Here is a 21,901-nt window from a genome sequence, read left to right on the forward strand (position 1 = left end):
CAGGGACAGGATATTAGCTTGGTTTCAGTTCTTAGACGAAAAGTACCAGGACTGTTCTGAAGAAGGCCAAGGCTACATCGGCCTGTATCAACCACAGCCCTCTTTACAGGCCCAACATAAGCAAGAGTCCCTCTTTCAATAGTTACCGGATGATTAGGTAAGTCCCCATTGGCGTTACCTTTCCCAAGGGCTTCTCTTATAGTGTTAGAACTTCTAAGCGAAAGAGATAATAGAACTGAAAGGGATCCTCATCCTCTCCTACAAGCACTTACTCTGAAACCTTGCTTTGCACAAGAATCCATCAGGGGATCTCTTATAGATGAAAATCCTGGACCCCACCCAGGTATGGTTGTGAAGTAGGACCCAAGACTCCAAATTCTAAATGAGCATCTCCCCTCCCATCCCCAACTACTACTACCATTATCAAATGATGCTTGTGTTGTGGTCCCGACCATGCTTTGAGAAACATTGAGAACTTTGAGTTTTCCTGGGTAGCGTAGGGTCTGGAATTGTCACCTGCAATTGGTAGGTAATCTCTGTGCTCTCTGGAGTTTCCTGTTGGTCCATTTGACATCTCTTAAGCATTTCAACATGGCCATGGGTTAAGGAATTAATTGGGTTTACCTTAAATCTCCGGTAGATTATATAAGGGATTGGTGTCCCAGAATCTACAGGATTTGTTTTGAAAGGCAATTCGCTTTATTCATTCTATTAATTATCTTATACCTTGTCAACTCACTTCTGATGCTTCAGTGACAGAGGATCACATTGTGGGTGATGTTTAATGGGAATTTTTTTCATTTGCTCATTTGGAGGACTACAGTCTCCCTTCTGTTTTTAAATAAATTTATTGATTTTTTTTTTTTTACAAAGTATAAAGAAGCACGTAAGAAACACCTAAAATTCTACCATTTAGTTGTCTTAACATTTATGCTAAGTCTTTGAGACTTTTTTCTCTGCAAACACAAAAGTTCTATAATACTTGGATTATGCTATAATACCTTTTTTTTGCTTCTTTGAAGAAACTATGTCATCAACATTGTTTAACTTAATAAATTTAGTTGAATACTTACATAGTTGTCATTTTTTTGTGTTATGAGGAATCTGCTCCAGGGAATATTCTCGTGCACGTATTTTGGCACAATTGTTCTAATAATTGCTTATGTTAAATTACTACAAGTACAACTGCTGGATCACGCTTGAGATTTAAACACATAATATCCAACTGTCCTCTGGGAAAGCTTACAATTGTGTGTCTCCCACACTCTCAAATGTTGACCACTCAGAGAAGACTCCCATGGTGGTCTCATTCTAAATAAAATTGCATCACCTCCACCCCAGGGTTCTTCATCCTATTATGTTGTTCATTGCACTTATCACCACTTGACATATATTTCTCTGTTCGTTTATATTCTCGCTCTCCTAGTGAACTATATGCCCCGTGAGTGGAGGGACTTTGTTTCTTTTGTTCACTGTTGTATCTCCACCTCTTAGAAGAGTGGCTGGCAGAGAGTAGGTGCTCAATAAATTTTTGTTGACTAAACTAATGATCTGTTTCTAATGTGTGATATTATCTTTTTTAGTCTCCTTTGTGAAGAGCCATCTTCCAGTTGAATAGGAATGTGAAGTACAGTCATAGGAGGGTAGCTTAGCCAATTAGTGTGTTCTGCTGTACCTGCTCTCCTCTGTTCAGCCAGCTCTTCTTCAAAAGTCCCAGATTTGCTTACTTCAGCTACGAAAACATTGTTACTGTCAGGATGACAACATTTTTATCTCACCCATGTAGTGGATATACCCTTAGATCTGGGGTTGGCAAACTTGTTTCTGAAGAGGCACATAATAAATAGTTGAGTCTTTCTTGGGGCCATCTGATCCATGTCACAACACTCAACTCTGGTTGGGGCATGAAAACAGCCATAGACAATCGGTGAACAAATGAGTGTGACTGTGTTCCAGTAACACTTGATTTACAAAAACAGGTGGCAGCTGGGTTTGGCTTCCAGGCTGCAGCTTGTTGTCCCCTAATTTAGAATCAAACTCTTAATTAGTTTTCATTGATTCCATGTTATACAGAGTCTAGCTCGATCCAATAAAAATGTAATGTGAGCCACAGATGTGAGCCAAATATGTAATTTAAAATTCTCTAGCAGCACATGACCAAAAGTAAAAAAAAAAGAGGTGAAATTAATTTTAATAATACATTTTGTTGAGCCAAATATATTCAAAATATTGTTTCACCACGTAGATATATTGATGCGATAGTTTACATTTTTATACGAAATTTTGCGGATCTGGTGTGTGTTTGACACTGACAGCACATCTCAGGTCAGTCTAGCCATATTACAGGAGCTCAGTAGCCATACTGGCTCGTGACCACTGTGCTGGACAGTGCAGATCCAGAGTAGCTTCTCTTAACCTTGGCACTGTTGACATTTTGAACAGAAACGTTCAACTTGGTTCTGGGGGGCCTGTAACGATACATGATAGGATATCATCCCTTTCCTCTCTACCCACTAGATTCCAGTAGTGCCTTTTCAATTGTGACAATCAAAAATGTCTCCAGACATCACTCAATGTTCCTGGAAGGGCAAAATCACTCCAGTTGAAAATCACTGATCTGGAGGAAACATTCTAAAATGAAGTCAATGAATCCCCTGGGCCTGCACGTGACATTTAGTGCCTATGTGCTTAGGTACATTTTCGGGTGCAAGTCATAAAGGGGGAAGGAGAGGGTTTATAGCTTTCTATAGTTTCCCAAAGGTGTCTGTGATCCAAACGAGATTTTAAATCACTGATTTAGTGGAAAGAGATGTTAAATTATACAATTTGCTTTCAAACATTTGCTTTCAAAATGAAATCACTTCCCATGATGGACCTAAGTATCTCACTCTCCTTAAGCTGCTCCATGCCTCCGCCCTCTTGACCCTTTACTGTCGCAAATACTGATTTTGAACATTTCATTCCTAGCATTAAACAGCGAGGAAATCCATGAAGAAGTAGATGCTGGTCAAAATACCACAACAATGGAGAGGGATTACAATGCAACATTTTAGCAACCAGAGAATCATTGTTAAGGAAACTTCAAATAGCAAAATGCAAAGGTGGAGAGGTTAGAAGTCAAACTTATATGCTCTAAACATCTATGTGACCTGTTGAGGCTGAGTGGGACTGGGCCACATGCTGTCTTAGATTGTATGAGAAGAAAACGACATAATTGATGCAGAGGGTAGTAAGGTTATTGTCTCCTTAAACAGGAGTTCTGATTTACACTCCAAGCACTGCTTGACTTCTTACATCTACCTGCAAACTTGGAGTGAAGTTTGCCTACGATGACAAGGCTAACGAAGGTCAACTATAATGAGCTTTTCCCATTTCCTCCAGATGCTATAAAATATTAGGATGAGTTGATAACATCATTAGAATATGAACAATCCCTACTGGAGGTGGGTATCCAAAAAGAGAGCTCCTCAACCATCAGCTTCCATTCTGAGTCGATTATTGTCCCTATAAATTGACCCTCCCTCGCTAAATCTGTGGTGCATGGGGAGGTGGACCCAAGGGCTTCTTGTGCAGTTAAAATTTGTGTTCTGAATATGAATTGACTGAGGTTTGCGTGGGTGGCTGTTACTAAGAGATTTTCTACTTCTTTTCTCTAATTGAAATACTTTCCTCAATTCCTACTTGTTTTTGTGCCGAAACTCACTTCCATGTTTAGTTGCATAGAAACTCTCTACTTTTCACACACTGTCTTGGAAAAAAGCCTGAGCCATTTACTTGGTCCACATTTCCCATTTCGGAAGGGCTTACATTTTTGATGTTGCATCATTTTAGACTTTTGATGCTACCGTATTTTCTCGCAATGAATTCATACTTATTGTTCGAGAGAGGTACTGACAGGGCTGAAGGAGGATGGTATTCTTTACACACCTTTAAATTTATGAGCTTTTACTAGATCACCCTTTTCATAGTTTACTTGGGGCCAAATTTTTTAAAGTATGACCTGTAATCATCTTACAGGTAATACAATTATACTGAAAACAGCTCGTTTGCTCCTTTCCTGTTTGCCCATTTCTGTTCCCCTCTAACCTTAAAAGAACCTAATTATAGGAATGAGATCACTAGGTAATTTAACCTAATTCCTGACTTAGGCTCTCCTGAATGCACACCGTGCCTTGTCTAACCTGTCGATTCTTTTCCTAGATAAAAAGAAGTAAGAATAAAGATTTAAGCAGTTAAAAAAATGACTAGCTCTCTGCCCTCAACAGCCCCCTAAGCAATCCTGCAGGCAGATCACTTGGGCAAGATACCATCTGAAGAAGGAGTCAGCCAGCCTGCAGGCAACAGAGGATGATGCCGAACCCAACCTCGGCCTTGATGATGACTCACTGAGATTCTTCCCACCCCCACCCCCACCCCCCATTTTTCCCTTAAAAACTGTCATGGCTGAGCGGACTCTTTGGAGTCCACCATCCCTCCAGATTGCTGGCTTTCCGGATTAAAGCACCTTTCCTTTCTATGACAATTGCCTCTCCAATTATTCGCTACTGAGTTGTGAGCAGCCGAACCTGGGTTTGGTAACAATATTGCATTGGTGTTACAATTATTAACGGAAAAAGGTATTCCAGTTTTGGAACCACAAAGTATGTTACAACTCTGCTAAATCTATCTTGGCATTTCTTTATGTTTTAATATACCAAGATGCTCAAGAATAGAGGTGTCTCGGGCCTCCCTTGATGTCTGACAGGCTTATCCAGTCCCTCAGCTCCAGAGGAAAGTGAAGACATGGACACTTGCTAAAAGGAAGACCACGGAGGAAGGTGAGGGGAGACTGTGGGAGATCAGATGGGAACAGACAGGACCCAGAGACATCGTGAGGTGGTCAAGGCAGACTTTAAAATAAGAAGGGAAATAAATACCCTCAGAAAACCATAATTCAAAAAGAGTCATGTACCACAATGTTCACTGCAGCTCTATTTACAATAGCCAGGACATGGAAGCAACCTAAGTGTCCATCGACAGATGCCTAGATAAAGAAGATGTGGCACGTGTATACAATGGAATATTACTCAGCCATAAAAAGAAACGAAACTGAGCTGTTTGTAATGAGGTGGATGGACCTAGAGTCGGTCATACAGAGTGAAGTAAGTCAGAAAGAGAAAGACAAATACCGTAGGCTAACACATACATATGGAATCTTAAAAAAGAAAAGAAAATGGTTCTGAAGAACCAGGATTTCCTAGGGGCAGGAGAGGAATAAAGACACAGACGTACAGAATGGACTTGAGGACCTGGGGAGGGGGAAGGGTAAGCTAGGACAAAGTGAGAGAGTGGCATGGACATATATACACTACCAAATGTAAAATAGATAGCTAGTGGGAAGCAGCCGCATAGCACAGGGAGATCAGCTCAGTGCTTTGTGATCACCTAGAGGGGTGGGATAGGGAGGGTGGGAGGGAGACGCAAGAGGGAGTAGATATGGGGATATATATGTATATATATGATTCACTTTGTTATACAGCAAAAACTAACACAGCATTGTAAAGCAATTATACTCCAATAAAGATGTTAAAAAAGAAATAAAAGAAGGGAACTAAATGACACAGAGTATGACTAGGACACCCAAAGCTAGACATTTGTCACATGAATGCACGGCCATCAGCTTCTTCACCAAACACCCACATCAGCTGGCAGGATGCCTCTGCTTCCAACAAGAAGCAAAGGCCTTGCACCTCCACGTGAGGACCGGCTCATTCCAGAGAGGGATTCCTTCAAGCAAAAAAGGGTGTCACAAAGGAATGTGATAAAAGTGAGATCAATGAGCCTGAGGACTCAAAAATACCTTCCCCACCTCTTCCTGCTAAGTCAATTGAAATTGAAATTGACTCTGAGCACCTGTGTCTCTCAGCCTTTTGCCCTCCGGAGATGACTTTAAAGGCAAACAGCCTCCTTCACCGGCGTCTTACAACGACTGTACAACGTAAAACAAAGCTCGATCTAAAGACTTTGTGGACTTATTCTTAACTATCAGGGTCTCAAAAGATTTGGGTCCATCTGTTAAAAAAACCTGAGACTTGAAATAGAAGACACTTTGAATTTTACTTGACTAAAAAGTGCTTCAAATTCTGCCACTGGAGGGCACCTGTTGACAATATTACTCTCCCACCATTATTCTGTCTTATTTGCCTTGCTAACTTAGCAAAGGCTCTAAATTAAAGTCCTGTTTCACAGATTAAATTGGAGCCGCTTTATCCTTCATAATTCAGGATTTCCAAGACCAATTTCTTAGAATAATTGGAAATTACAACATTTCATACTCATTTCTGTAATCAGTATTTTTAGCCCACTTCGCATTAACCTAGGAGGGTCACTCTCTAAAGAAATGACAGGGAAATGTTTACACATAATCATTCAGTAATTATTGTTTCTCATCGGAGTAGATCTGCATGATCTAAGCACCGAAAATGTCCAGCTTAGTAACATTTAAAGAATGACCACATCCAGTATAAATATTTAAGTTCACCTAAAAAATATTATTTTCAGCTTGTTTCAGAAATACTTTGAGAGACCTTGAACCAGATATTTGAATAGAAGTTTCCCCTCAATCTTAGCATCCTATTGCGTCATTCATGTGCATTAATGTTCTTATAGGAATAATCATCAATTAATAATCTGACTCTACGGCTCATACCATGGTTCTCTCTTACCACCAAACGCTCCCAAGGCTAATGTGTGTGAACCAAGGAAAAATAACTTCCGTGGGGAAAGCTGTCTTTAGGAATCCTACTTTGAACCAGAAGAATCTATTCTCTTGAGACCATCTGCTGTAGAGAAGATGGTCTTACCAACCCCCCTCTGAAGTTCAAATTATATAGGTTTGACTTTATCCTTATCTTATTTTGCACCCCACCCCATTTGTCAGATACTTGTCTGCTTTAATCATAAGCATCATTTGTTCTGCTTATTGTTTCTGTTTACTAGTCTTCTTGGATAACGTTAGTCTTCACTACTCACCCCGGTCTGAACTCACACAAAACTAGGACACAGGGAAACTGCGCACTGCGATCATTTCATTCTCATGAGGTTGCCAATATTTGGGTATTAACTGGCAAAGGTGGCCGAAGACACAGATTTGTTTATCACTGGCAGAGCTGTCTTCGTGTGTGCTGTTTGCGAAGCTTTTCCGAAAACTGTAGCTCCAATATAACTCAGTATCTTCCCATGCGAAATACTTCTTTGGATCAACACTCAAGAATTTTGTCTTCAAAGAAAAAAAATGTTAACATGTCTCAAACACCTCGTAGGGATGTTTGACATTAAATGAATTATGTTAAATAATCAGTACCAGCACAGTGCCACACACAGAGAGGCTTAATGAATATGAATTTCTACTCTGCTTCCCTACTTCCACTTCCTTTCCCCTCCCCCGCCCTTTGGTTTCTTTTTTAATTTTTTAATTTAATTTAATTTTTTTATACAGCAGGTTCTTATTAGTCATCCATTTTATACACATCAGTGTATACATGTCAATCCCAATTGCCCAACTCACCACACCGCCACCCCCTTTTCCTCTTAGAGCCTCGAGCCAGATTTTCTATCAGTCAGAGCAACTGGATTGACCAATTTGGTAAATGATTCGCTTCCCTCCTCTTTTCTCAAGCTTGCTATTTTACTATAGAGGCATACCTTGTTTTACTGCACTTTGAAGATACTACATTTGCAGTTTTTACAAATTGAAGGTTGGTGGCAACCCTGCATTGAGCAAGTCTGTCAAGCGCCATTTTCCCACCAGCATTTGCTCACTTCGTGTCTCTGTGTCACATTTTAGTGGTTCTCACAATATTTCAAACTTTTTCATTATTATTATGATGTTTTAGGGTGATCTGTGACCAGTGATCTTTGATGTTACTACTGCAATTGTTTTGGGGGCCCACACACCGCATCCCTGTAAGATGGTGAACTTAATCAGTGAACGGTGTGTGTGCTCTAACTTCTTCCAATGACCAGTCCCCTGTCTTTCTCCCTCTTCCTGGGCCTCCCTATTCCCTGAGACACAACAATGTGGAAATTAAGTCAGTTAATAATGCTACAATGGCTTCTATATGTTCAAGTGAAAGGAAAAGTCAAGGGATGCGGCAAACTTCTTTGTTGTCTTATTTTAAGAAATTGTCACGGCGAACCAAACTTGCAGCAGTCACCCTAATCAGTGAGCAGCTATCAACCTGGAGGCAAGACCCTCCACCAGCAAAAAGAGTATGACTCACTGACGTCTCAGATGATGATTAGCACTTTTTAGCAATAAAGCATTTTTAAATTAAAGTATGTACATTGTTTATTTGGACATAATGCTATTACGCACTTAATGGACTAGTAGAGTATAAATATAATTTTTATATGCACTGCGAAACAATATATGCACGTGACTTGCTGTATGGCGGTGGTCTGGAACCAAATCTGCAATATCTGAGGTGTGCCTGTATATTTCTCTCTTTTCAAATTCTTTTTTTTAATGAGATGGGCCTAAATTTTTAAAAACGTTATCTAAATGATTTGGGGCAGAAATGAGTATCTGAGAAAGGAATGCAATCCTCCTGGGTTGTGATATTTCTGAATACTCCCCATCATCAGAGATGTTTAATCAGAGATTAGGTTATCACTTACTAATATTTTTCTAGGGGGATCTATGCTTTTGAATTAGGGTAGAGCCAGAGTATTGTGGTTGAAAATATATGAGCTCGTAGTAGCACAGAACTGAGTTCACATTCTTGTTCCGGCATTTACAAGTTGGGTAAATTTGGGTAGGAGAGAATTAAGAATCCTGTAACTCCTTTCTCTCAGCTATAAAACCGAGAATGATAATCCTTAGCTAATGGTATTGCTATGAAGATTAAATGAGATAATGAAAATAAATGAGTTTGATATCACTTTTTCAAAATTTTTTGCTATTGCTACTCCACTAGGTGGTTCCTAAAAGATCCTCTGATTCTGGAGATTTTAGAAATTGGCTTTTGCATAAAATGATAGGTTTCTGCCTGTGATGCTTTACACAGTCCCTCTGCTTCACCCAGCAGCTCATCTCCCTGGCCATCCACACTCCACCCTCTCTGACACTGCACTTCAGTTCACACCTGTCCTTTTCATCATGACCTGCCCCATCATCACCCCCCCCCCCCGCGCCATTTATTTATCCTTCAAGGTCCAACTCACATCACATGTCAATGAAGCATCCTTGGTCTAGACCAAGAGGGCCTGATTTCTCCCTCCTCCAAATACTTCTCATTCTTATTATTTCCTTCTTGTTGGGTGCAACTTCCCTGGTTTTCTAAAAGCCAGGTTGGTTATTTTACTGGTTGTTGTACTTGACTCCAGTGAAGCACTTGCCACAAGACTGAACTCCTTGAGGGTGGAGTCTCTCTATCCCAAACACCTAACTTGATGCCTAGCACAGAGTAGTCCCTCAACAAACACTGCAGAAATGAGTTAAAGGAACCACTAATTTGGTATTGTTGTTATATTTTTGTATATATTTATTTTATGTTCTCATAAGAGACTTAAAATTCTTTGAGGTCAAGGACCTACACAGGACACTGATGTTGAAAAACAAATCTGGGGTGAGAAAAAAAAAAACCCAGACATTACGTATCTCGAGATGGAAGAACACACCACCACCTCTGAAGGATTCTTGTCAAAAGAACTGAACCTGAATCTGATAAAGCCCTTAGATCCAACCACTATTTATAGGAAATACAAAGAGTAGATGAACATGTTGCTGACACCATGAGCTTGCAAACAACAAAATCCAGACAGTGAGATGTTCTATCATAGTAATCAGCAAACCACAGCTTGCTCTTTGCCCGGGTGGGTACACCCTCAAGGTAAGAATGGTTTTACATTTTAAAAGGGCTGAAAAAGAATAAACAAAGAAGAAAATGTGACATAGATGCCTGCTCTAGAGGACTAATGACCCAGTTTTCTTCCCCCAAAATAAATTGCAAATAAAAAGAGAAATTAAAAGAGACTGAAGTCATAAATGAACTGTTTGCCGTGAATTGATTTGATTCTGATTTAAACAAGCTATAAAACAGCAAAAGAAACCTTATTAACAATTATGATACAACTGGTATTTAATATTTTTAGATATTACTGACAATATTTTTAAGTTGTGATAACGGCTACGTTTTTTTAAAAACAGTCCTTATCTTTCGGACATACATCCTGAAACACTGCTGGATGATGCTGTGTGGGATTTGTTGCACAGTAATAAGTGTAGGAGGAAGAGGACTGAGTTATGGATAAAACAAGATTGTCCATGGTTTGTAATTGGTGTAACTGGGCAACTGATTCATGAGAATTATTATACTCTTCTATTTTTAAATATGATTGAAATTTTGTGTAACAAAAAGTTAAAGAACAACAAGGTCCTACTGTAGAGCACAGGGGACTATATTCAGTATCCTGTCATAAACCATAATTGAAAAGAATATGAGAAAAAAGTTAAAGAAAAAAGTAAAGAGATTTTGGTGTTCTATCAGGGACTGATTTGTCTAATGACCTCTCTCAAAGTACTTAGACCAAGTCTGATTTCAGTTTTCTTACCTGTAAAATGGAGATTAAAGTAATGCCTACTTCATGGGGTTATGGTGAGAATTATGTGACCTAATGCATATCCAGAGCTTAATGAACGCCTTGCACATAATGAAGCATTCAATTATTGCTGGGCAGTATGGCTGCCGCTGTAGTCATTTTACCCCTCAGTATCATTAATATTGGTGGGTATTGGTTGATGAGATGGAAGACAGACTACTGAGTTGGTACAGGAACCAGGTGGGCCTGGAGGAGAGCAGCAGCCGTGGAGGACGGTGGGGAACACAGAGTCCCCAGGAACCTGTAGGTAGAAATGGCGACTCTGGGCTGAGTTATGTTAGACCTTGTAATAATGTGGCGAAGGACAGGCTGTTCAGCTGGGAACTGAGATTTTCCACTTTGGGAATATTATCTTGGAACTTGAAGGTCAGGGAGCAAGCAATACAATCCACTCTCAAACTAAATCTGAAAGCCATTTCTGAAGCCCTACTTTACCATCAGCTTGTCACTGATGGGCTGTGTTTCGCCGGAATAAACACTGCTTAACACAGGCTTAAGGGGAAAAACAACTCGCATACTATTGATTTCCCAAATCCTCACTGAACGTCACCATTTCATGGAGGCCATAGAGCACCTTGATCTAGAGCATGCCTGTCACACAGTGCGGTCTTTGAAGACATAAAGAGCTTGCCCGACAATGAAAAGCCACACACTGCTTTTTTCATTGAAAAAGTCTTGCTATGAAAAAAAAAAAAAACGTCATTGGATTTAAACAGTATGTTTAGTGATGTAGTTAATTCACATTCTGGCCCAATTATGTTGACTGTCTGGTAACTTGTGTAAAGTCCACATTTTTGAGTAAGACAAGGTTAGAGTACTGGATCTTAACTGGGGGCACTTTTGCCTCCCAGGGGCATTTGCTTATGTCTGGAGACAGTTTTGGGGGTCACACCTGAGATGGGGGGTGCTACTGGCATCTTGTGGGTAGAAACCAGGGATGCTGTTAAATATCTCACTGTGTACAACACAGCTCCTGCAACAAAGATGTTATCCAGATTCAAATGACAGTAGTGTCAAGACAGGAACTTTTTTAGAACACGGCTTTAGAATCAGTCAGAGCTGGAAATCAAAGCCCTGCTCTGCACTAGCTATCTATTTTACGTTTGGTAGTGTATATATGTCCATGCCACTCTCTCACTGTGTCACAGCTTACCCTTCCCCCTCCCCATGGCACAGGGAGATCAGCTCGGTGCTTTGTGACCACCTAGAGGGGTGGGACAGGGAGGGTGGGAGGGAGGGAGACGCAAGAGGGAAGAGATATGGGAACATATGTATAACTGATTCACTTTGTTATAAAGCAGAAACTAACACACCATTGTAAAGCAATTATACTCCAATAAAGATATTAAAAAAAATAGTTGTTCAATGTCACACAAATAACAAGTGACAAAAAGAGATTTTTCCAGCTTTGCTTCATTCATACTCACAGCCATTCTCTTTCCATTTTGCTCGGATTTCCAAAGGATCAGCTTTAGGCTGCATAGTTTACAGTTTATTGTCTCAACTGTATTTAGGTTAAACCGTAATTGCTAGTATTCAACTATTCTTGACCAGCAAATATGTTACTTCCATATAAATCCAAGGCAAATTTTGTTTTCTATGTCATTTCCTGCTTTCTCCATTATTTTTCCTATTCTTTTCATTTATTCTGTTGTACTTCTAACTTGTTAAGTTTAAACACATAGCTCATTATTTTTTTCTGTTCTTTTTCTATTATATATATGAAGTTTATAAATTACAAATACTTTGGCAATATTCCATTAATTTTGATAAAGAGTACTTCCATTATCACTTAGTTCCAAATATTTTCTGGTTTTGATTCCTTAATTCATAAGTTATTTAAAACTATGCTTTGAATTTAAAAAAAAAAAAAATAGCCCTGCTCTGCCACTTAATAAAAGGGTGACTGGGAGCAAAATGTTTTGTCTCTGTCAACACCAGTTTCCTCTACTGCCAAGTGTTGAACTGGCAGGGCTGTTTGCAGATGAGGTGAGCAGATGCAGACTGACTCTTTTTTTCTTCCATTTTATTGAGATGTAATTGCCATATGGCACTGTGTAAGTTTAAGGTGTAAGGCATAATGACGTGACTTACATACATTATGATACGATTATCACAGTAAGTTTAGTGAACATCCATCATCTCCTATAGATTCAAAATAAAAGAAAAAGAAAAATTTTTTCCTTGATGAGAACTCTTACGCTTTACTCTCAACAACTTTCCCATATAACATACAGCAGTGTTCATTAGGTTGACTCAACCATAAAAGAAAGAAAGTGTGCAACGTAGAGCAGTTATTATTATTATATTTTTAGATAAGGCTCTTATTCTGGTGGCCCATGAATTGTCCAAGGACTCACTAAATTAAGGGCAAAGACAGTTATTTCCCTCCCTCCCTCCCTCCCTTCCTTCTTGCTTCCTTTCCTTCCCTTCTTTCCTTCCTCCCTGCCTTTCTTCCTTTCGTAGATAACAAATTGCAACGACTTATTTGCAGTCTTTTACTATGAAGACCTAAAATGTAAATTCATTTCATGTCTCATTGAAGAGGAATGCAAAACAAAATACAATGAAACCCTGGATTCCTTGAGAGATAAACTCTATTGTCAGAAAGAGCCACTCCATGGGCAGAACCGGCAAATTCATTTTTTAATTCCTCTTTTGCCCCTTAGGATGAAGTATGATGCATGCCTGGGAGCTTAATGGTTTACAAGTTGGGACTCCCACTGTGTCGTTTTTTGCTGGTGATTTTATGATTCTCCTACACACAACATGATGGATTCTTAAGTATCCCGAGCTTTTAATCTGTACTTTTTTTGCAGCTTGAGTGAAACCCTTCAGGCAGTGCTGTGAAGATGTGGTTCTTAAATAAAATATTTTTCTACTTTGCTAATAATTCACACATTCTCCACATTTCTCTTCTATACTCAGGGTCAGTGGGATACATCCATTTTTCTTAATTCTATCTGGTCTGTTTTTCTCTGGCTTCCAACAGCTTTTTATGAAAGCACAGCATGGCTTATTCCAGGTGTTGGCATTTGGGGAGGGTGGAGGATTCTGGAGTGGCGGGGGCGGGGGGGACATTTTGTTCTTCTTTTCCCATCACTCTATTGACAATGAACTTTTAATAATTTGAAAACTCTTTGTAAGTGACCTAATGTGAAATATCACATTACAAACCCACATAGGAGACACAATTCAAACATTAAAGCAATAATACAATTTCATCCTGCTTCTAAGTTTTAATGGAGTGTATTTTATTGAGAGCCGGCATACTTTTTTCCCCATCTGAGAAGCCATTTACTTGCTGGATTGCTAAATCTCTATAGAGTTGACATTCTTCCTTTGAAAAGCTGGATGTTTAGATTTCTGGGTCAGATGGAAAGATTGCAGTGTTAGAAGTGGAAAATGTCACAGATTTCAAGTGTGAGCATATGACCTCACTTATGTACATATGCCACCATGGCTACTGGGACAGGATGGGCAGTCAGTAAACAGTTATGCCTACTTAAGGCTCCTGCTTTCCCTAAGACCTTTGGACAATATGATGTTGTCCACCTAATATTATTTTTTTAATCAAAATACAAAAATTGCATTTGAGTAAATGAGTGACTAAACAGTACAAAATTGGCATATTTTTAAAAAGTTCCTTTAGAGACTTCAGGCATGCAAGATCTTTAAACATGATCTAAAGCCTATTTTCCTTGGCATATGCGTTGTTTCTTAAAAATCTGACCTTAAAACCAGAGGAAGTTGGAAGAATTCTGTGTTCTTCCTTCTGTACTCTCATCTATTGTGGTTAGTAATTTAGTTCAGTTCTTACAGTCCAGGTTTCTGACTGTCTTCTGGGAGGGAAGACCCTTCTCCTTTTCTTCCTGTGTTTCTGCCCACTGTGTTGGAACCTCACCAGGGCCAGACTCTCCACCCTACCAGGGAGGCCCCGGCTCCTCCAGCTGCCACATCTGTGACTAGTTGGGTACAGTCAATTTCAAAGATGTTGTTGTAGGAAGACTTATTTTGGCCTTGGATCCAAATGACATTTTCCAATGCAGTTTCACCACTAATAAAGGTAATCACTCAAATTTCATTTCTGGGTCAGTTTCTTTCTTTCTTTTTTCTTGATCTTTATTGGAGTATAATTGCTTCACATTACTGTGTTAGTTTCTGTTGTACACCAAAGTGAATCAGCCGTATGCATACACATGTCCCCATATCCCCTCCCTCTTAAGCCTCCCGCCCACCCTCCCTATCCCATTGCTCTAGGTCATTGTAAAGCACTGAGCTGATCTCCCTGTACTATGTTGCTGCTTCCCACTAACTATCTATTTTACATTCAATCGTGTATATATGTCGATGCTACTCTCACTTTGCTCCAGCTTCCCCCTCCCAGCCCGTGTCCTCAAGTCCATTCTCTATGTCTACATCTTTATTCCTGCCCTGCAACTAGGTTCATTAGTACCATTTTTTAAAAATTCCATATATATGTGTTAGCATACAGTATTTGTTTTTCTCTTTCTGACTTAGTTCACTCTGTATGACAGACTCTAGGTCCATCCACATCACTACAAATAACTCAATTTCATTTCTTTTTATGGTTGAGTAATATTCCATTTATATATGTGCCACATCTTCTTTACCCATTCATCTGTTGATAGACATTTAGGTTGCTTCCATGTCCTGGCTATTGTAAATAGTGTTGCGATGAACATTGTGGTACATGACTCTTTTTGAATTATGGTTTTTTCAGGGTATATGCCCAGTAGTGGGATTGCTGGGTCATATGGTAGTTCTATTTTTAGTTTTTTAAGGAACCTCCATACTGTTTTTCATAGTGGTTGTATAAATTTACATTCCCACCAACACTGCAGGAGGGCTGCCTTTTCACCACACCCTTTCCAGCATTTATTGTTTCTAGATTTTTTGATGATGGCCATTCTGACTGGCACGAGGTGATACCTCATTGTAGTTCTGATTTGCTTTTCTCTAATAATTAGTGATGTTGAGCATCTTTTCATGTGCCTCTTGGCCATCTGTATGTCTTCCTTGGTGAAATGCCTAGTTAGATCTTCTGCCCATTTTTTAACTGGATTGTTTGGGTTTTTTTTTTTTTTTTTTGATATTGAGCTCCAAGGAGCTATTTGTATATTTTGGAGATTAATCCTTTGTCTGTTGTTTCATTTGCAAATATTTTCTCCCATTCTGAGGGTTGTCTTTTTATCTTGTCTATGGTTTCCATTGCTGTACAAAAGCTTTTAAGTTTAATTAAGTCCCATTTGTTTATTTTTGCTTTTATTTCCGTTACTCTAGGAGGTAGTCAAAAAAGATCTTGCTGTGGTTTATGTCAAAGAGTGTTTTTCCTATGTTTTCCTCTACGAGTTTTATAGTGTCCGGCCTTACATTTAACTCTTTAATCCATTTGGAGTTTATTTCTGTGTATGGTGTTAGGGAGTGTTCTTATTTCATTCTTTTACATGTAGCTGTCCAGTTTTCCCAGCACCACTTATTGAAGAGGCTGTCTTTTCTCCATTGTATGTTCTTGCCTCCTTTGTCATAAATTAGGTGCCCATATGTGCATGGGTTTATCACTGGGCATTCTATCCTGTACCATTGATCTATATTTCTGTTTTTGTGCCAGTGCCATACTGTCTTGATTACTGTAGCTTTGTGGTATAGTTTAAAGTCAGGGAGCCTGATTCCTCCAACTCTGTTGTTCTGTCTCAAGATTGCTTTGGCTCTTTGGGGTCTTTTGTGTTTCCATACGAATTGTAAAACTTTTTGTTCTAATTCTGTGAAGAATGCCATTGGTAGTTTAATAGGGATTGCATTGAATCTGTAGATTGCTTTGGGTAATACAGTTATTTTCACAATATTGATTCTTCCAATCCAAGAACATGGTATATTTCTCCATCTGTTTATGTCATCGTTGATTTTTTGCATGTTTTATAGTTTTCTGAGTACAAATTTTTGCTTCCTTAGGCAGGTTTATTCCTAGGTACTTTATTATTTTTGTTGCAAAGGTAAATGAGAGTGTTTCCTAATTTCTCTTTCTGATTTTTCGTTGTTGGTTTACAGGAATGCCAGAGATTTCTGTGCATTAATTTTGTATCCTGCAACCTTACCAAATTCATTGATTAGCTCTAGAAGTTTTCTGGTGGCATCTTGAGGATTTTCTATGTATAGTATCATGTCATCTGCAAATGGTGACAGTTTTACTTCCTGTTTTCCAATTTATTTCCCTTTATTTCTTCTTCTTCTCTGATTGCTGGGGCTAGGACTTCCAAAACTATGTTAAATAAGAGTGGTGAGAGTGGACATCCTTGTCTTGTTCCTGATTTTAGTGGAAATGATTTCAGTTTTTCACCATTGAGTATGATGCCTGCTGTGGGTTTGTCATATGTGGCCTTTATTTATGTTGAGGTACTCCCCTCTATGTCTATTACCTGGAGAGATTTTATCATAAATGGCTGTTGAATTTTGTCAAACGCTTTTTCTACATCTATTGAGATGATCATATGGTTTTTATTCCTTTATTTGTTTCTTTTGGTTTTGTTTTTTTGTGTTTTTTTGGCGGTACGCAGGCCTCTCACTGTTGTGGCCTCTCCCATTGCGGAGCACAGGCTCCAGATGCGCAGGCTCAGGGGCCACGGCTCACGGGCCCAGCCACTCCATGGCATGTGGGATCTTCCCGGACCAGGGCATGAACCCATGTCCCCTGCATCGCAGGTGGACTCTCAACCACTGCGCCACCAGAGAAGCCCTCCTTAATTTGTTAATGTGGTGCATCACATTGACTGATTTGCGTATATTGAAGAATCCTTCCATCCCTGGGGTAAATCCCACCTGATCATGGTGTATGATCCTTTTAATGTGTTGTTGGATTCCATTTGCTAGTATTTTGTTCCGGATTCTGCATCTATGCTCAACAGTGATATTGGTCTATAATTTTCTTTTTTTGTGATATATTTTTCTGGTTTTGGTACCAGCGTGATGGTGGTTTCTTGGAATGAATCTGGGAGTGTTTCTCCCTCTGCAATTTTTTGGAAGAGTTTGAGAATGATGGGTGTTAGCTCTTCTCTAAATGTTTGATCAAATTCACCTGTAAAGCCATCTGGTCCTGGGCTTTTGTTTGTTGGAAGATTTTTAGTTACAGTTTCAATTTCATTACTTGTGATAGGCCTGTTTATATTTTCTAATTCTTTCTGGTTCAGTCTTGGAAAATTGTACCTTTCCAAGAACTTGTCCATTTCTTTGCAATTGTCCATTTTATTGGCATATAGTTGTTTGTAGTAGTGTCTTATAATCCTTTGTATTTCTGCAGTGTCAGTTGTGATTTCTACTTTTTCATTTCTAATTTTATTGATTTGCATCCTCTCCCTTTTTCTCTTGATGAGTCTGGCTAAGGGTTTATCAATTTTGTCTATCTTCTCAAAGAACATGCTCTTAGTTTTATTGATCTTTGTTATTGTTTTCTTCATTTCTATTTCATTTATTTCTGCTCTGATCTTTATGATTTCTTTCCCTCTACTGATTTTGGGTTTTCTTTGTTCTTCTTTCTCTAGTAGTTTTCAGTGTAGGGTTAGACTGTTTATTTGAGATTTGTCTTGTTTCTTGAGGTGAGACTGAATTGCTATAAATTTCCCTCTTAGAACTGTTTTTACTGCATCCCATAAGTTTTGGGTCATCGTGTTTTCATGGTCATTTGTTTCTATGAATTTTTTTATTTCTTCTTTGATTTTTTTCAGTGATCTCTTGGTTATTTAGTAGCACACTGTTTAGCCTCCATGTATTTGTGTTTTTTACAGTTTTTTTCCTGTAATTGATTTCCAATCTCATAGTGTTGTGGTCAGAAAAGATGCTTGACATGATTTCAATTTTCTTAAATTTACCAAGGGTTCATTTGTGACCAAGATGTGATCTATCCTGGAGAAAGCTCCATGTGCGCTTGAGAACAAAGTTTATTCTGCCACGTTTGGGTGGAATGTTCTATAAAGATCAATTAAATCTATCTGGTCTATTGTGTCATTTAATGCTTATGTTTCCTTGTTTATCTTCTGTTTGGATGACCTGTCCATTGGTGTAAGTGGTGTTAAAGTCCCCTACTATTATTGTGTTACTGTTGATTTCTCCTTTCATGGTTGTTAGCATTCACCTTATGTATTGAGGTCCTCCTATGTTGGGTGCATAAACGTTTATAATTGTTATATTTTCTTCTTGGATTGATCCTTTGATCATTATTTGGTGTCCCTCCTTCTCTCTTGTAACAGTCTTTATTTTAAAGTCTATTTTATCTGATATGAGTATTGCTACTCCAGCTTTCTTTTGATTTCCATTTGCATGGAATATCTTTTTCCATCCCTTCATTTTCAGTCTGTATGTGTCCCTAGGTCTGAAGTGGGTCTCTTGTAGACATCATATGTATGGGTCTTGTTTTTGTATACATTCAGCCAGTCTGTGTGTTTAGGTTGGGCATTTAATCCATTTACATTCAATGTTATTATCGATATGTATGTTCCTATTACCATTTTCTTAACTGTCTTGGGTTTGTTTTTGTGGGTCTTTGTCTTCTCTGTGTTTCTCGCCTAGAGAAGTTTCTTTAGCATTTGTTGTAGAGCATGTTTGCTGGTGCTGAATTCTCTTAGCCTTTGCTTGTCTGAAAAGCTTTTGATTTCTCTGTCGAATCTGAATGAGATCCTTGCTGGGTAGAGTAATCTTGGTTGTAGGTTTTTCTCTTTCATCACTTTAACTATATCCTGCCACTCCCTTCTGCCCTGCAGAGTTTCTGCTGACAAATCAGCTGATAATCTTATGGTGATCCCTTTGTATGTTATGTTTTGTTTTTCCTTTGAATTTAATTTTTGTTAGTTTGATTAATATGTGTCTTGGCATGTTTTTCCTAGGGTTTATCCCGTATGGAACTCTCTGTGCTTCTTGGACGTGGTTGACTACTTCCTTTCCCATGTTAGGGAAGTTTTCAACTATAATCTCTTCAAATATTTTCTCAGACCCTTTCTTTTTCTCTTCTTCTTTTGGGACCCCTATAATTTGAATGCTGGTGTGTTTAGTGTTGTCCCAGAGGTCTCTGAGATTGTCTTCATTTCTTTTCATTCTTTTTTCTTTATTCTGCTCCTTGGCAGTTATTTCCACCATTTTGTTTTCCAGCTCACTTATTCATTCTTCTGCCTCAGTTATTCTGTTATTGATTCCTTCTAGTGTATTTTTAGTTTCAGTTATTGTGTTTTTCATCTCTGTTTGTTTGTTCTTTAGTTCTTCTAGATCTTTGTTAAACATTTCTTGTATTTTCTCAATCTGTGCCTCTATTCTATTTCTGAGGTCTGCATCATCTTTACAATCATTACTCTGAATTCTTTTTCAGGTACTTTGCTTATTTCCTCTTCATTTTTTGATCTTATAGGTTTTTACCTTGCTCCTTCATATGTGACATACATTTTGCCATCTTTTTTCTTTTTTTTTTTATGAGTGGGATTTTTTCCTGTTTTACTGTTTGTTTGGCCTGAGGCTTCCAAAACTGGAGTTCGTAGGCTGCTGGGCGGAGCTGGTTCTTGGTGCTGAGATGAGGAATTCCATGAGACCTCACTCTGGTGAATATTCCCTGGGGTCTGAGGTTCTCTGTTAGTCCAGTGGTTCGGACTCGGACCTCCCACCACAGGAGCTTTGGCCCGACCCCAGGCTTGTGAATCAAGATCCTGCAAGCTGTGTGGAGTAGAAATTCACTTGGGGGTTCCTCCCATCACCTTGGGCATCAGAGTCCCCCACCAGCAGCCGGCAGTTGCCCTAGTCATGGGGTGATGCTAACTCGGCATCTTCTCACGCCGCCATCTTGACCCTGGGTCAGTTTCTTAATTGACTCAAAATTTGTAAGGGAATAATGATGAGTGGTTAGATTTCCGACAAATCAGAACATCTCTCAAAAAATCTTCGTAGAGTTTGTTTCTTGTCCCATAGATTGCTAAGTCTTATTATACAGTTAAAAATCAATACTTTTCATTCATCATCATGCATTACAATTATCTACAATGACTTACTAAGGCCAAGACAATCTGTTAAATCACCCAGGATAAGACATCTAAGTCATGGATCAAACAGTCAAAGAGCTTCAATCTACTAAGGGAATTAAAATATATATGTTGATAAAAAGAATGTGAAATAAAAAATAAAAAGTAAATTCAGAGAGGTATATACATAAGATGCCATGGGGACATCAGAAAGGGGGCCATAACTTCCAGGTAGGCAGGGCTAGAAGCCTTTTAGAGATGGGATTTATGTTGGCCACTGAATGATGGATACAATATAGATATGCAGATAAAGGAATGATAATTTTTTTAAAATGACTTTCGAGGTAGAGGGAACAGTGAGCATGTGTATGTGAAGAAAGACATTAAAGAGAAAACCCTGAGGATTTTATTAAATAATTCATTTAAAAAACTTGCAGCCCATTTTACTAAAAAAATAATTCAAGGGTGGGAAGGAAGTTTAGATAGTTCTCCGGGTACATTCCTCCCTGACCCTGGTTATTGAGCCCTAACAGTCAGAATAGGCTGGGTTATGCTGTGGTAATAGCAACTCCCAAATCTCAGTGGCTTAAGAAAACAAAGATTTACTTCTTATTCTCACTAGATGTCTACTGAAAGTGAAGAGAGATATTCTGCTTGGAAGGCAATTTCAGAGAACTGAGCATTGACAATTAAATGTTTCCATGTAGAAGAGGTCATTTTGGCTCATACTTCACAGGCCAGAGCAAACTTCTTAGACCTGCCTCACTTTAAGAGGGCAGGAAAATACGATCTCTTTTGTGGGCTCAAACAACAGAGAATGGTTTTAATGTCTGCTACAATCTCCTTGGGTGGTGACCACAAGAATACATCCTCATTTTAGTACTGTAACTCACACCCCTCTAAAATATTCCTGAAGATTATTTCATTTATTGAATTTTTAATCTATGCCATGTACTGGGCTGACCTTTTTAAATGAACTTTCTCTTTGAATTCCTACAAAAAATTCTCTGATGTTGGTTTTAGCATCTTTCTGGCTGGTCGCTTCCTGGCATTTCTGCTCTTCCTCATAGGATACATAAGGTTGACTGTAAATATTCTGTTATTAGATGCAGGCTTTCAGGAGCTTCTGAAAGATTACTGGATGAGCAAGAGAGAATGGAAGCTGGCCCCTCAGCTGCTGTTGCTGCTACCACCATGGTCACCATCTGCATACTCATGACTCCTCATATGTACTGAACACTCTTTATACA

The sequence above is a fragment of the Stenella coeruleoalba genome, assembly GCF_951394435.1.
Source record: "Stenella coeruleoalba genome assembly, chromosome: 10".
In the NCBI taxonomy this organism is placed as follows: domain Eukaryota; kingdom Metazoa; phylum Chordata; class Mammalia; order Artiodactyla; family Delphinidae; genus Stenella; species Stenella coeruleoalba.